The sequence below is a fragment of the Brachyhypopomus gauderio genome, unplaced genomic scaffold, assembly GCF_052324685.1.
Source record: "Brachyhypopomus gauderio isolate BG-103 unplaced genomic scaffold, BGAUD_0.2 sc68, whole genome shotgun sequence".
Lineage (NCBI taxonomy): Eukaryota > Metazoa > Chordata > Actinopteri > Gymnotiformes > Hypopomidae > Brachyhypopomus > Brachyhypopomus gauderio.
The window spans coordinates 1282078-1298053 of NW_027506889.1; the positions used below are offsets into that span (position 1 = coordinate 1282078).

Sequence of the window (15976 nt, forward strand, 5' to 3'; positions counted from 1 at the left end):
TCTCTCTACCTCTCACTAACTTTCCCTCCCCATGTCTGACGTATAGTGCCTGACCATCACTCTCCATCTCAATCTTTCTTTCTAGCTACCCATCCTCATCCCTCCACTCCCCACTCGGTCTGTCTGTCTCTCTATCTCTTTCTGTCTCTCTCACGCTCTCTCTGTCTCTCTCACGCTCTCTGTCTCTCTTTCTGTCTCTCTCACTCCATCCCCCCACTCCCTTCCGCTCCTTGTCTCAGAGACCCATCTCTTCCTAGACGAATAACAGAAGTCTGCTTAATACTCTTTCAGAGAGACGCCCGGCCTCCCCTTCCCACAGCAGCTAAATAAAGAGCTTTTGGGGGGGTGACATGTCTCAGGATGATCCTGGGACGTCCGTGTGTGAGGACGCTTTACACTGGCAGCTCCCACGTCCGCGTCTCCCAGCAGTGTCTCCGGGGACAGCACCCACCGAGGAAAACTCGGTATGCATACGGATTCTTTTGCATTTTGATATGACTTGCTTCTCTCTTCACAGCAGTTTTGCCGGTGTGCTGCAGCACTGCTTATCACGATCCCTCGTCTGCAGCCAAAACAAGTGTACAATAACAAACTGTTGGAAACTGCTGAGAATTCACTAATACATATCTGAATGTGGCCACACATTATGTATCTATCTATCTATCTATCTATCTATCTATCTATCTATCTATCTATCTATCTATCTATCTATCTATCTATCTGATGTACATGAGACTGCTGTACGCCACAGCTGACACCGCAGACATTCTTCTACATGACACAATTTTGAATTCATAGAAATTCACATATATTCACAGGGCCGGTGTGAAGCACTACAGCACTACTGATTCGGGTCTCCCCCCTCAGACACGCTCTGAGTCCCGCCGATGCCCGCGGGATGTGGGCGGGCCTGTGTCGCCACGGCAACCCCATCACCATAACTCAGCCGTTGGCATGGAGGCGCCCTGGGAAAGCTCCTGCCAGGGATTCTCTACGTCTCCAGAAGTGTTTCCTGCACGGCGCGGAGATGGAGCAACCTGACGGCCCCCGTCACGCCGGCGTCTCCCCGGCCCTCCCTGCGTTTGCCTTCTGCCCTCTCCGACGAATTGAGGGTGTGGGGGCGGAGAGACGGAGCGCATAGTCGCTTCTCATGCAAACGGCCGCTGATGAGGGAAAGATGTCTGTGGGCAGCACGCAGGCGGGCAAATAATGAAACAGCAGAGGGTGACGCTCCTTGATTTTGATTTGGTCTGTCTGTGTTCGTTTGGTCAGCTAGATTGAAGTGTTTGTATGGTTCAGTCCGTCATAACCCTAAACGGAACCCTTGAACCAGTAATACCTGATCAAATGAATGACTGAATGATGCATATAATCCCTTTTATGCCATTGCTGTCTGTGAGTAAAATTTTCTTTTAAACAACAACAATAATAAGCAATTTACCATTCATAGCATCTGTTTATAACAACTACCTCATGGTCTGCATAAAGCCTACACCAGAGCAGTTCACCTTTGGGTAAGGAGTCCTCAGTCACGTCTGGAACAGGAGCACTGGCTCGCTGATAAGAGGAGCCCCTTGCTAATCTGGCTGGTGATGAATGAGACAAGCCTGCAAACATGGTGTTGGTACAGCAGATCACTCCAAGTGTCACAGATGACATGGGAAAATGTCTTATCTGCATGACCGCTCTTTTACTAAGACTAACTGACCCCTCCAAAACAACTTGTGAAGTGCTGTGACAATTAGGACAAATTTGTTCAAATATTTGGAAAACATCAATTCTGCAGACATTTCTAAATTAATTGCAAGCTTAAAAAAGAGGAAAACATGTCAGAATATCATCTTAGAGAACTGCAAACTAAAATAACTAAAGAGCTGCTTTTAGTCAATTTTTTTAATGAGCATGTACTTGATTTCCTTTCCATATTTCCTGTGACATTCAGCAACTTTAAAGATGTACACACATCAACAGATAAAAGGCAAAGTTGACCAAAGAGGTCAGCTGTAAGGGTGCATAAAGTATTCCACTTTAAATTAGAAATAATTAAGATTAACGTACGTTTTCTGTCTGTGGGACAGTAATAGGTAACAAAAAGAAGCATCCACATAAACTCTTAATTCTGCTGCCATCTTCTGGACAATTTATTTATTGCACAGTTTTGTCTTAGAGTCGGGTGCTCTAAAATGAAATAAAAATAGCTCAGACTGGTAGCTTTTGAGTAAAAGCGAAACTCTTCCAGAGGATTAACATGACAATCGGACCAAGGCAGTGGTTTTCATGACCGAAGTCCAAGGACTTCAAACTCATCTTGCATTAGAAGCGTTGTGATTTCTTTAACAGGTTTTATCTGTAGCCTATGGCGGCTCGTAACGGGAGAACTCTTCTACACAGCTAAGCTAAGTGCTTTGCTCAATTTACAGCTATAACAGCTCTGGGCAAAAAGCCATATCCTAATTAAATTAGTGACGAATAAGAGATATGCATTCACTCACGCTTATAATTACAGTTGCCTTGTTGATCTAATTAGCGCACGTGCACGGCCTCGCGCTCGGCTCTGAAGTCCACCGCGTTTTCTATGTCTTTTTTCAGTGTACTTTCTGGTTACCCTATTCAGGTTCCTCATTCCATTGATGGGAAACCCTTACGGATCGTTGTATATAGGAAAGATGGTCTGAATTCATTTCCCTGCGTTCGCAGATAGATGTGCCCTCTGAATAGATCATTATTTTTCAGCCGTGTGCGTATGTGAGAGGGAGAAGATGACGCGCGCGCACCCCCAACACACACACACACACACACACACACACACACACACACACACACACAAATCACAGAAAGCTTTGCCTGTCTCATTTTCTTTTCCTTCCGGAATATTCCCCTCTTAATTTCAGAGAGGCTAAGAGGCAGGACGGAGCTGATTATCCCCCACTAGTGAAAGCTTAATAACAGCAGTAGAGCGCCTCTTGGGGCCAGGCTCATCTTCAGAGAAGGGACATCGATTTTAATTAAACTCAGAAAACTTCATTGGATTTTCCAGTTAATTCATACCACTAGAAAGACGGAAAGGCGTGCATTTTGTAAATTTAATTACTAGTTTTAAAAGAGAGCTGGGGTCAGTTCCTAAGGACTTACAGTACATGACAGTGTGTTATTAGCCCTTAACTGAGGCAAAAATACCCAGAAGGCTGTCTACTACATACCCAGCATTAAATAAATATGGAACCGACTAGAAATTACATTTATTTTGAACACACACACAAAAAAAACATTTTTTAAAATCTAAATTATCTAAAATAATTTTAAAAATTAAGAAACTGACAAAAATGTGTAACGTTTGTCCACTGTAGTCATGGCTTAAAATGATATTTTGCTGTTTTGACTTCACCATTGCTGCTGCTTCGGTTCTGAATCACACACCAGTGGGCTGCACACGCCACGGCGTTTCAGTAAACAAACAAGCAAATACAGGAGCATGGGGGGGGGGGGGGGGGGGGGACACTCAGAGCTGCCGTGGGACTCCCGCAGCGGTGTGAGGTGTGTCGACAAACACATCCACACAGTCGACACAAAGCCTCGCTGGCAGTGAAGGCAGGTGCCCAGGAACTCCGGTGCCCACTGCCCCAAGGGCCCACCGAGCCGGCGGGGAAGCTCAACCCCTCCCGCACCGGGCGGACACCCGCAATAAACCAGATTGCGCCTTTTCCAACAGAGTTTGGGATTTGTCTGCTAACTCTTTGGCAGGTTTTGGCCGTTATTAACATGCAAGCATGCTTAGCCACCTTGTCCTACAGTGTTTGCCTTGGCTTGCATTGTTCCCCATTAATTCTGTGTGCGGGCCCCTGGTGCCCAGTGGCTCGGGGGGGTCCAGGAGCCTCGTGTACACAGCTTAACCGCGGCTGTAATATCGCAGGCTCTCTTAGGCGGTTTATCCGTGGCATTGCAGTCTTCTACAGGGCTTACTCAGAAAAATGAGATGCTTAGTTTGAACTCTATAATGAACAGCAATAGTTTTGACATTTGACATTAAATCGCACAATAAAACCTGTCACTGATTGAAAACAGCTTTCCCGTTAGATTAAGCCTTCATCGTGCTCATCACAGCAGCCTCCTTGCACCCCGCATTAGACAACACCGCTCACACTAATGAAACCCAACAGACGAGCAAAGACCTAATGAAAAACCAGACAAATGAACCTGGTGTCACTCACGAAAAAATAACGTTTGATTTACTGCACATTAAATTTCCAGGAACAAATGACTGGCTTGGTTGAGCAATTGAACACCCCCTGTTGCCAGGATAACCATCCGCACGCTGCGTGCTGGGTCCCACCTGCCTCTTACCACACCGCTGGTTTGGATGATTTTACAAATGACACGTTTTATTCCTGGAATGCACTGATTTTATTCCCCATTTCGTTGATACTGATATTGCACATTGCAGTTTGCTGACTAATCACACACTGGTTCTCAGACCACTAAAATGTGGTCGGTTGGGTTTTCTGATGAAGTGAATCCAGCATCAGTCCCACTGTGGAGACATGCAGTTCTCAACACACACAGCCATTACGCTTGCTCCACTCCCGGGGGTCTGCTTTAGGCTGAAGCACTATGGGTGACTGACCAGTTCTGACCCGGTGAGCTCTGAATTGCTTCAGAACCACTCTGCTTAGCTGCTGTTTTGGTTTCCTTCACCGAATATGCAAACCGTAACATAGAACACACCCTATGCATGCTACAACCACTCTCTGTTTTTATAACTCTTTCCCCAGTTCAAATAAGATGGGGTGGGATGATCTTATGAAGTCTGTTTGAACAGTGATGTGAAGTCATGAAGCCTGTTTGAATGGTGGTGTAAAGTTATGGGGCCAATTTGAAAAACAGGGAGAAATATGTACACCTGACCCCCAGATATAATTTACTTCAATCATTTATGGAGTGATGTTATCATTTAAATGAAATGTGATATTTTTTCCTCCACTGCAATTGTTTAGAAACATTCGCTGCTCTGCGCACGCATACATACACACAGCGATTATTCTGAAGCTTATGGGGTAGGCGAACGTAAGTTGTTGACGGGGGGGTGTATATATACAACCGTCAGTGCAGATGGACAATAGCCTGTCATTCATCCACTACTTTTTAATGTCATGCGATCTACCCACATTCCTCGCGGTCGATGTAATGGGCACCCCTGATTTAGGGTATGCATGTTGATCCATATCAACAACTCAAGAAAACAGCCACAGCCAACCAAGCAATAATGCGATAGGCCTACAGCAAGCGAAGGTTTAGGCTACTTCCCTTCTGCCGAAGCAGATCGACTCCAGCAGCAGTACCGGACACTGGGTTTCGTCAGTACCGGACTCTGCATTCGTCAGTACCGGACTCTGCGTTTCGTCAGTACCGGACTCTGCATTCGTCAGTACCGGACTCTGCGTTTCGTCAGTACCGGACTCTGCGTTTCGTCAGTACCGGACGCTGGGTTTCGTCAGTACCGGACGCTGCGTTTCGTCAGTACCGGACTCTGTGTTTCGTCAGTACCGGACGCTGCGTTTCGTCAGTACCGGACGCTGGGTTTCGTCAGTACCGGACGCTGCGTTTCGTCAGTATCGAACTCTGCGTTTCTTGAACTCTTCTCCACTGGTGGAAGCGCCTTTACTGTTGCTCTTTTAATTTCTTCCCCCCGCTGTGATTGATCTCACTCTCCGCATCTCGTCGTGGCTTTGCATGTGTGACGGATCAATCCGGTCACGGTTGTCAGTCTGCGGCTTAGAGAAATCATGAAACCTTTCACTGGAGATGAAGGGGCTTGAATATTCAGTCCGCCGGCGTGGCGTCAAGCACGGAGCCGCCTGCTCTTATTGCTAGAGAACACCCGTGTAAAAACGGGAACGGCTTGACAAGAACATGCGTTCTAGTCTTTGAGCAGCCTCCTCCGGTGTAGGGCCAGTCAGGCCCAGAGAATCTAGCAGGCGAAAGGGGCCTGATCAGACCTGTTTTACAAGTCTTATAGCTGCCAAAGATCCGCACCACAGCACCGACCTCCCCCGGCGCCTCCTCCGTGAGGGCCTCTGCTGAAGGGAGCCTGCGCGTCGGGCCCTTTCTTTATCAGTTTGGCCTTGTTGAAAGTTTATGTGCTCAGGGTTGTTTGTGTTTGGTAAAGGGCAGCAAAGCAAGACGCTTTGTTAGGTGGGAACTCGCAGAACGAGCGACTGAAACGTTTGTTGAAGCGCTTCGCATCAAACTCATACCGAAACCCACGTCGTCATCTACGGACCAATATTTGTTCACTGCTAACACAGAGCTACGGCGGAAGTCTCCTTCTGAGAACAATGCCCAAGACTATCGGAGGCTCATCAAAGTAGTTGTGGGTTGCCACGCTGGGTCACAGGTCACGGATGACTGGACTACAGACCATGCTGTGCCTACAAACCTCCTGTGGACTCCACCACACGCTCCTCTACACGGTGACCTAGCAGGTGTAGCATACGGTATTCATAAGGAGAACATGAAAAGAGTGTTCAATCTTTTAATTTTTTGTTGGGGTGGGGAGATGCACCTGGAACTCACGACTGCTGTTTTTTTAAATTACTTTATCATTAAATAATCTTTGAACTAATATACAGGCAGACAGGAATCTTAGAAATAATAATTTGTATCGATTCATAGAAGTGTCTGAAATGAATTAATTGCAGTTAATGCACACCATAGTCTAAGATTGCATGTCATAATGTCGTACACAGCGAGTTCACATTAATATGAAATGATTGAGCTGACCATTCAGGGAGGTGTCAGTGCTGCTGTGTTCTGCTCACAATAAAAGACACTTTACGATGAGTCCAGAATGGAGTCTTAGCCAATATGAACGTGGAAGCTTGGTGTCCCATATCACAACCAGATCTCCAGTGTCCAACTGCCACAGGTTTGATCTGTGCCTAGGTGGGCCTGGTGCCAGGTCAGTGTTGATAATGAATGAATGAATCAATAAAAACATAAACAAATAAATAAAAAGAAAGAGGTAGGAGGAAATAAGTATAGGCAACAGAACCTTACAGATATACAGACTGAGGAAATATATCAGCAAGAAGAATTTATCTTGCTTTGAAACAATTTAAATCAATAATTGAAGGAGGTACATGAGTAAATCAAATTCAGACATGAATGTTTATTACCAAAACAAAAAATCTGATGCATTAAAATGCACTAAAATATTCATGATATTTACACTTGTTTTATGCCACTTAAGAAATGTATTAAGATACACACTGAAAAATTTCCATAATTTTTGCGGCCTTTTAAGTGTGGTATTATATATATGTATGAATCAAATTGCTCAACTTCTTCCATAATTATTTCTGATATAAAACAAAACAATCTGAGCAGATTGTGAGATGATGTGGTTTCCATATGTGTTGACATGTAAACAGAGGCCATGAAGATAGAGGACAAGGGATTAGGGAGTGTGGAGGGGCTTGTGGCTGATGACAACGCAGGTGGGCGGGGCTAATAACCGGGCAGGCACTCTGCCGCCCATGGACCATATCCTCTCTGTCTCGTTATCCCGTCTCTAAATCCGCAGCATCTTGGCAGTCCGGGGCATGTGTATTCCCAAACACACTCCCTAACTACCTCCCCCACTGGTTACCAGCGTCATGACATAGTCCCTCACTCCAGCTCTCCTGCACACACACACACACATGAACACACACACACGTGAACACAAATCCTGCTGGCTAAATTTAGAAGGACTAATTGGGTGTGGTAAAAATCGGCGTCAAATGCGAGTGACACCTCTGAAGAATCTCGAGTGCATTGTTTTCATGTTCGTGTTCTTTCTTCCCTCCGCCTCGCTCTCGCTCCCGCGGCACACGCGGCACGCGGCAGCGCACGCGGCGACAGCTCATTTCACGGACAGAGTGCAGAGTGGCGAGCAGATGAAACGACACTGCTGCAAATGACTTGCTTGTTGTGCGATTACGAGGGTCCCCGTGTGTCTGCAGGCACATCACAGCACACTCACTCTCCACGTTACACTTGTCACAGCCGAGGTAAACAAGGCCCGTGTTTCTATTGTGTCCAGAGTAACGCTTGTGGTCACAGGTCAACGCAGAGAAAAAAACGATTGTGTTGTTTTGGATTATTGCTGGGCACTCGCACATGGGCTGGTTGCACTAGTATTTGTTTTGCAGTGTAAGACCTGTCAAAGAATATCATCTCAGTTTGATAGGCTGATGGTCTCGTGGTGTTACTGCTGTTGTCTGATCTGTTGTTTGCTTTAGCCATTGCCCCACAGATGAGATTTTAAATATTAACAGGGCTTGTATTTCTCTGAAAATGTTTGAAATGGGGTCTGTCCATGTTGGATTAGGTGAAAAGAGAAGATTAAACCGATGTCTGACACAAAGCTTGCATGACTGGATCAGCTGGAGCATCTGAAGCCTCACTGTGGAAACGTGTTTTGGACAGAAAATTGTGTTTGAGGACCGGTAGACGCCACAGAGCACAACACGGTAGCTTCCTTCAGCTCACCCTGAGTTACAGAGGATCACAATCCAAACTGAACCATAATAACAATTTACATAACATTGTTTTAAAATAAGATAAAACGTATCTGTTCTCTGAATTTGACCAGTGGCTAATGGAATAATGTTCCACTCTCTAAGATTTTTCTTTTCTATGTTTAGTATCTATTTCTCCCACCACATTACAACATTTCCACAGTGAAAGCTCAATAATGGCACTGAGATCAATTTCATTATGATTTGGTGTGAATTTCTGACCTATTATACAAATATCAAAATGATTTACACAATTTTTTGTATTTGTTTTTGTAATCATATACATTTTTTTAATACTCTCAATATTAAATCTAGCAATTCAAGAAAGTGGACATCCTACATAAATGACTGTAACTATTAAAGGTGGTTTGTGTGTTTGCCTTGTCCTTCGAGTATAGCAGGGCGTCTCTGTCCGTCCCAGTGAGAGTGCTCAGTCATGGTAATGTGTGATCTCCGCCCGCTGACACTGCACACTTGCCCTCGTTTGGGCCAGACTTTATTTGCACTTTGTTTTCTCATGAAGATGCCGCCTGTCAATTATGCCCTTCTGACAGATGTTCCTACACGACCGTGTCGACTGGAGTCTAGCATAACTGCTGATTGTATCCACGGCATCATTTACAAAACGTGCTAGCAGAGACAGCCTAATGAGCCCTGGCAAGTGACATCTTGTGGTTCCACAGGTTTCCGTCGACAGCGTTGTTTATTATGCAGGAGCGTTTGGAGTTATCGTGGCTCTGTTATTTACAGCACTGCCAATTTACTCCGTTTCAAAGATGTGCTTAAGATTTCTTGTTATGTCTCATTGTTATGTCTCGCTGATCTTGGTCCCAAAAATACATTTTACAGAAATAGCTGCACATATTGAAAAGTCAGAATGTTAATTGAAGAATGTGCGATCATGAGCTGCTGCCTGCCATATATGTTCCTCATTCCCAACATAAGGAGGTGAGTTGCATGCAGTGACCCCTGGTACCTCCAGATTCACACACTCTGGCTCTTGGCATTTATATAATAATACAAGTAATATTTTGACAACAATCCTTCTAAAAAGTCTACTATTCTGCACAAATATTTATTCTTTTTAGTTTTTTAGTAATTTTAGTATAGATTAGTTTTTAGTTTACATCAATATTTATTTTTAGACTGTCCAGGAATATATATGGGCTTGTAATCTTTTGCCAGAATTTAATATTTAATATTTAAGCCAATAATTTCAAAATTACAATTCTGTATTATAAGGCACAATAAATAAGTGAATGGATTAATTATTAAAAATAAAATTTCATTTAATTTATAAAGTGCCAGTTTTGGTGCTAACAGTACACAATGGCTGGACATTACTCCTCATCAACTAAGACAGCAGTCTAGTGTGGATTCTTTTGAACCCAAATATTTTCCTAGTGTTTTTGCACCTTACAGACCACAGCACTGCCAATTATGCCAAAGAACACGAACACACACTCCTGCAATTTGATAAGAACTGCCGTTGTTCAGGGAGTGCTGACCGTTATCTCTCAGAACTGTGCTGACTTTTGACACTATTCAGCACTACATCTCTCTTCTATCCTCCATAGAATTCACACACAGTTAGTAATAATGTTATTATAGTGTTAATGTTTATATTACTCCTAGGGAATAGAATACTGAGGAGGTCATCAGCTGTTCTTCAGGACATGTCGTGGGTCTCCTCACACGTGGGCCGTGTGGGTTGACGTGAGGCAATGTGAGGCAACGTGACCAGTGCCCAGCTGAGGGTCTGTGTTAATGAGCATGTGAGCGCGGAGAGCAAAGCTGACCTCACTAGCAGCCAGAACTAGACACGGGCAGCTGGGATGAACCTCGTGAAAGACTCCTAGTGAAACCCAAGGAGGAAGATGAAAGGCAGCTTGAGTCTTCAGAGCTTCAGGGTCCATCAGTATGGATTAATCTGAGGACTGTGTTTCACCGAAAACCCTTAATAAAGAGCTCGTCTGTTTGATATGCAGGTACTTGAATTAATTGAAATGCCCTTTTATGCAGATACAAGGATGCACTTAACTGCATTTATTTCACTTATTGTTGTTTATTCATGTACGAGTTTATTGAATGTATTTATATACAAATTCACTGTAAATGGAAAATGTATTAATATTATTAGTAAATGTATTTAGACTATAAATATTATATATAGATGCATGTATTTAGATGCCAATTTGTATATAAGCTGATCAATTTATTACATTCTATAATGTTCATTATTACATATAAGTTATTATACTTATATTTAGTTTATTATACTACATTTTCTGAAAATATTTTTATATTTTCCTTATATTTATGATTTACACTACGATATATATATATATGCATCTCCAGTGAAAGGTTTCATGATATATATATCACCTCTCCTTCTTTGGAAAAGTGTTTATACACTATTTTAAAATGCTATCTTGCAATGTGATATATGCAGTATATATATAAAATGTATGTATATTTATATTAATTTATTATTATTATTATTATTATTATTATTATTATTATTATTATTACAATTCAAGTTCATTTATATAAATTCTTGGTTCAACAGTCATACAATCATCATCAGCCATTACAGTTTAACTTTTGGCATTTAAACACAATATGAACAACTAAGTAGGCCTCAATATTTGGCCAAAAATAAAGGCTCTTGGCCAAGTGATGTTATTTTAGTAGACTACAGGTCAGGAAAACTCAGATTTACAGACTGTCGCTGCAAAACCAAACATATGCTATGCTGGGAAAGACTTCAATGAAATTTAACAGACTTAAAACATTTTTTTTATTTTACAAGAATAAGTTCTCAAAGTTAATACATATTAACCAAATTGCACAGATCAAAGTCAATAAAAGCATTTTCAAACATAACCATACATTTACTTAGGACTTACATTAATACTCTTAACAATCCATAATGTGAACCCATATTGTGAACCCATATGAACCCATATGTTGTGCATAATAACAGCATGGCCACACTTGTATGAGTCCGTAACCTACTGTAGTAGTTATATCGAAGTGCGTGTGCAACAAGCTTGCATGCACATGCACACACACACACACACACACACACACACACACACACACACACACACACACACACACACACACACACAGCATATACTGTCCACAGTATGCTAATCCAGAGCCCCAGGGGCTTACACTGTAGCTGAATAGGGGCGTGTGTACTGTATTCTCTCTGAGGTTATGCATCTTGGCCTCTTAACAAGTTCTGACTTATTCCCCATTCACTCTAGTGACATCACTGCTCCTGTCCACAGGGACTCACAGGCACTCTCTTTATTTGCTATAATACCTGTGACCTTTTCCTACAATAAGAGCATGTCAACCTTGCTTTGGAATAACAGCACACTGATTAGCCCAGGGATTATTTCTCCTAGCTCCTGCAGGGGGCGACAGAGGACATTTGAACAGTCGATACAGTAGTACAGTATTCTAGCACACCCAAGAACGTGACGACTTTTTTTTTCACATTTTGGTTTCTGCTTAGCGACCACTGTTTGGACCTAACTACAATATTTTGAAATGTTTTTTGTTAGCACACATTTCATGTGCTGCATTAGCAGTCAAGTCAACAGCACGCAAGAACAACAGCTTTCGCTTTTGGTGACTTTAACGTTGTTTCTGCGAGCAGTGGAGCCTTGGGCAGGTGAGAGGTGTTGGTGTAAAGACGGTTAGGTGGAGGGTGGAGGCCCTGCTTTGATGATATGTGCTGTTCATTGAGAAACACACTGTAGAGAGTTTCCACTGTTGAAAGGGCTCCCACTGTACATCGGGTTTTTGTATAGCAGTCAAATGTCAAACTCAAACAAGCGTGTCCATCACGGCGGGATGCAGACAGGTAAGTAACACCACACACCTTTCGAAACAGCCCATCTTGTCAGTCACGGGATGATCAGAGGGGTTTTTTGTTTGTGATGTTGTCTGGTATAGTAAAACAAAACAACGCAACAAAAACAAAAGCTGCTGAAAGGGCTAGATCAAACCGTCCTCGATGCGTTCACACGCAGCTTAAAAAAAGAATTAAAAAACACAACGATTCCTCCTCAGTTAAGCAACATTCATCCTCTCGCAGCATTTATGGAAATACAGCATACACGCCTGTTTACACTCTGAGACCACTGTGCTTTTGACATCTAGCTCATCCCTGCAAATCTTATCTGATATTGTTTCTTCTGTTTCATTATTCATTCAGCAAATACAATTTTACATCATATTTTATTCATAGGTTTGCTTTGTCCTTAAAAAATAACACCTTAAAGTTCATGGTGAGAAGTTATAAAAGAAAATCCCCAAGGGTAAAGCAGTGGGTTGATGGGAAACACGTCCTGTCCCGTTTTGCTCTTGAATGTAGTATTGATCAGAGTTAAAGATTATCAATGAAATAGGTTTGGCCTTTTAAAGAGCACCTCATCCATCACACATACCCTTCATCATACTCACACCATTCCTCCCAGAAGATCAGCAGACACTCCCTTTCTCCCTTACTCTTCTTATGGATATTTAGTCTCTTAACTGTTGCCTTTTCTCATCCATTTTCTCATAATTTACTGCTTCTGTGACTCCGCTCAGTTAGGTTCATTTTCACTGAGAGACTGACTGGAGGGGATGAAGTTGAATGCTGGAGTCTTTCCCGCTGGTTTGCTTCTATTAAGCTTTATTCATGAGTTATTACTTCTTTTGTTGTTTTTGTCAATAACTTGAAGCAGCCATCACGTTACACCCTGCTCACTTCAGGGCTTTACAGTGGTCACAATTGCCGTGCGTCATGGCCTGGCGCTTAGGGAACTGGTTTTGTGACCGGAGGGTCGTGGGTTCGATCCCCGGACCTGAGGCCATGACTGAGGTGCTCCTGAGCAAGGTACTTAACCCTCAAATGCTCACTTGTATAAAAAAAAATGAGATAAAATGTAAAATGGTTAAGTTGGGGGAAATTATATTAATTATATAATTATTACTAAAAGTATTGTAGTATTGTAGTACTTATATATATATATAATTATATATATATAAAAATTATATTACATGAACTTAAAATTTCTTAGGTTACAACAAAACTTTTGAGTTTAGTGAACTTGTTGGGTTTTACAGTGTAGAGCAGAGCTGACTCTGCCCCGACACTCACCACCTGCCGACGGGTTTGTTAGCGCCATTACATTTCTGTCTCACTCGTGAACATCGGGGTCTTTGGCAGTAAATAGAGATAACTAGGATATGAAGACATATTGTACCTGTTATTCCACACAACCTGGGTGACCGGAGCTACAGCTCCTCACGAGTTCTGCTATATTTCTTATTTGAGAAATCCAGTTTGTGTCATCCCAGTCTTTCATGGGTGGCACAGGCTGCCGTGTGTGTGTAAAGACCCTCCCTACCTGGCCCAGATCTGTTCCACATGATCCACAGGGCATCTCTGCTACTAAAACACTAGCTCTGCCAAATGGTCTGGGTACAGGGACAGATCTTTCAGTGTCTACCCCCATATAATTGAAGTCATTGCCATAATCTAAGGTTCTGTTCTAAACTTTGATATCAAATCCCATATTAAAATATTTAAATCTTTATCCAGAACACTTTTGCTCTTCTTCTCCCTGCAACTGTTCTGCACAGTGACCTTGAGTGAAAGAGATGAAAGACAATATATAAATTATTATAGAAATTAAACTCCAAACTACTAGTCTAAACGTATAGATTATATTAAAATTATATTTAAAATCTAAACTATAATTTTTTAATACATTATAAGAATAAAAACAAAACTATATATATATATATATATATATATATATATATATATATATATATATACTCAAATATACTAAAATATCTACTACTAAACCTCTGTTTTTTAAGTTTATTATGATTTTATTGTTATTCATACACATGCTCTCCCTGTATGTAAATTCAAAGCCTGTGAGAGCTGTGTTGATCATGAACAGACCTGCACGCTTTGCAGAGAGCCTGAACTGTGCAGTGACCCACAGAGATGGAAAGTGACACGTGTGGCGAGCTTTGGCCGCCGTCATCCCCTCCACGCTGGGGAGAACTAGTAATGACGGATGAGCGGTGCAGAAAGGCCCGGACACTCTGCCCGGCCGCTCTGAGGACGACACGGCCTCCACCGGCCTGCAGTCAGCTGCAGAACGCCATGACTGTGTCATGCAAGTGTTTGACAATTACAGCCTGGCACTCGAGACCACAGTAATAACTGGGGAAGTTGTCAGAAACGTGGCTATTTAACTACTATTCCAAGAGCTGCTTGCTTCTAGAACTCTTACTGTTTTTTGGACTCTTTCACAGGTGGAGCTTGGGAAATAAAACTCAGCAGTATGATGTCCAGAAGCCTGGAATTCAGCAACACTCACATTATAGGTCATCAGGAGGTATATCACCAACCGCTCACCTTTGTCAATAATGATACTGACCAAATGCAGTAGAGGAAGGCAGAGACAGCTGCCTGACTCAGGCTGCAATGATAATCATTTGGATTTAAATGTCGTTTGAATATAAGATGACATTGAACTTTATAAGGAGAGTCACGCTCACACGTTGGATGGTGGATGAGGAGAAGGTTGAACAGACTTTGCTGCTTGTCAGACAGACATTTGGAATGCCAGTGTGATCCTTAAGAGACACCTGCAGGTATGAATAATGTCAGACTAAATATCACCCCATGTAAGAGGTCATTCTCTCTCTATTAATGTTTGAAATGTATGAAATTGGGCTGTTAATGTACAAAGTCAACACAGAGACAGTAGTTTTATAGAGAGATGGAATCATGCCACAGAATTTTGTGACTGCAAACTATCTGAGTTTAATCACCTCTACAGGGACTGTTGCCACAACGAAGCCAGGCTATCATAAACATCATTACACTCCCAGCAACAAGCTCTTTGACTTTCTACACTAGGGTACGCACAGAAGTGTTTAGACTAAAACCAGCGGATTCTCAAAGACTTTTTACCCACAAAATTTACGCCCTGTGAAATTCACTATGAGTCATAAGCTTCAAACTGCTGGCTCTCATAAACCTTACACTGGAATTTTTATCAGCTTTGCATCATCAGTTAGTTTGTATAATCAGACATTTATATTACCGTACCTTGTGCTGTTGTGCTTTAAGCAAACGTACTAATCGTTTATGTTAATGGACTTTTCAATATTGGCCATATTTGTATGGCCATGTTTCATGTGTATTTGCTGGGGAGGTGCGCGTCGTTTGGGGCTTTCATTGCCTGTGTGGTGCGCGTCCTTTGGGGCTGTCATGGCCTGTGTGGTGGGCGTCCTTTGGGGCTGTCATGGCCTGTGTCCTGCATTTGTTCATTATCTACAGGGTATAAGTCTAAAGAAACCTTCCTTTCACTGAGGAAGAGTTGATG

The 15976-nt window shown here is 42.5% G+C and overlaps 1 long non-coding RNA gene across 2 annotated transcripts; it reads left to right on the plus strand.

The window, feature by feature from the left end:
* The first annotated feature begins 12099 nt into the window (after positions 1–12099).
* LOC143490912 (uncharacterized) lies at positions 12100–15575 on the plus strand. 2 transcript variants are annotated; one of them, XR_013125040.1, is made up of 4 exons: positions 12100–12246; positions 14898–14980; positions 15129–15239; positions 15428–15575. It is a non-coding gene; the product is annotated as an uncharacterized LOC143490912 (long non-coding RNA). The 2 variants fall into 2 exon arrangements; XR_013125039.1 differs by having other exon boundaries at positions 14898–15239.
* The last annotated feature ends 401 nt before the right edge of the window (positions 15576–15976 follow it).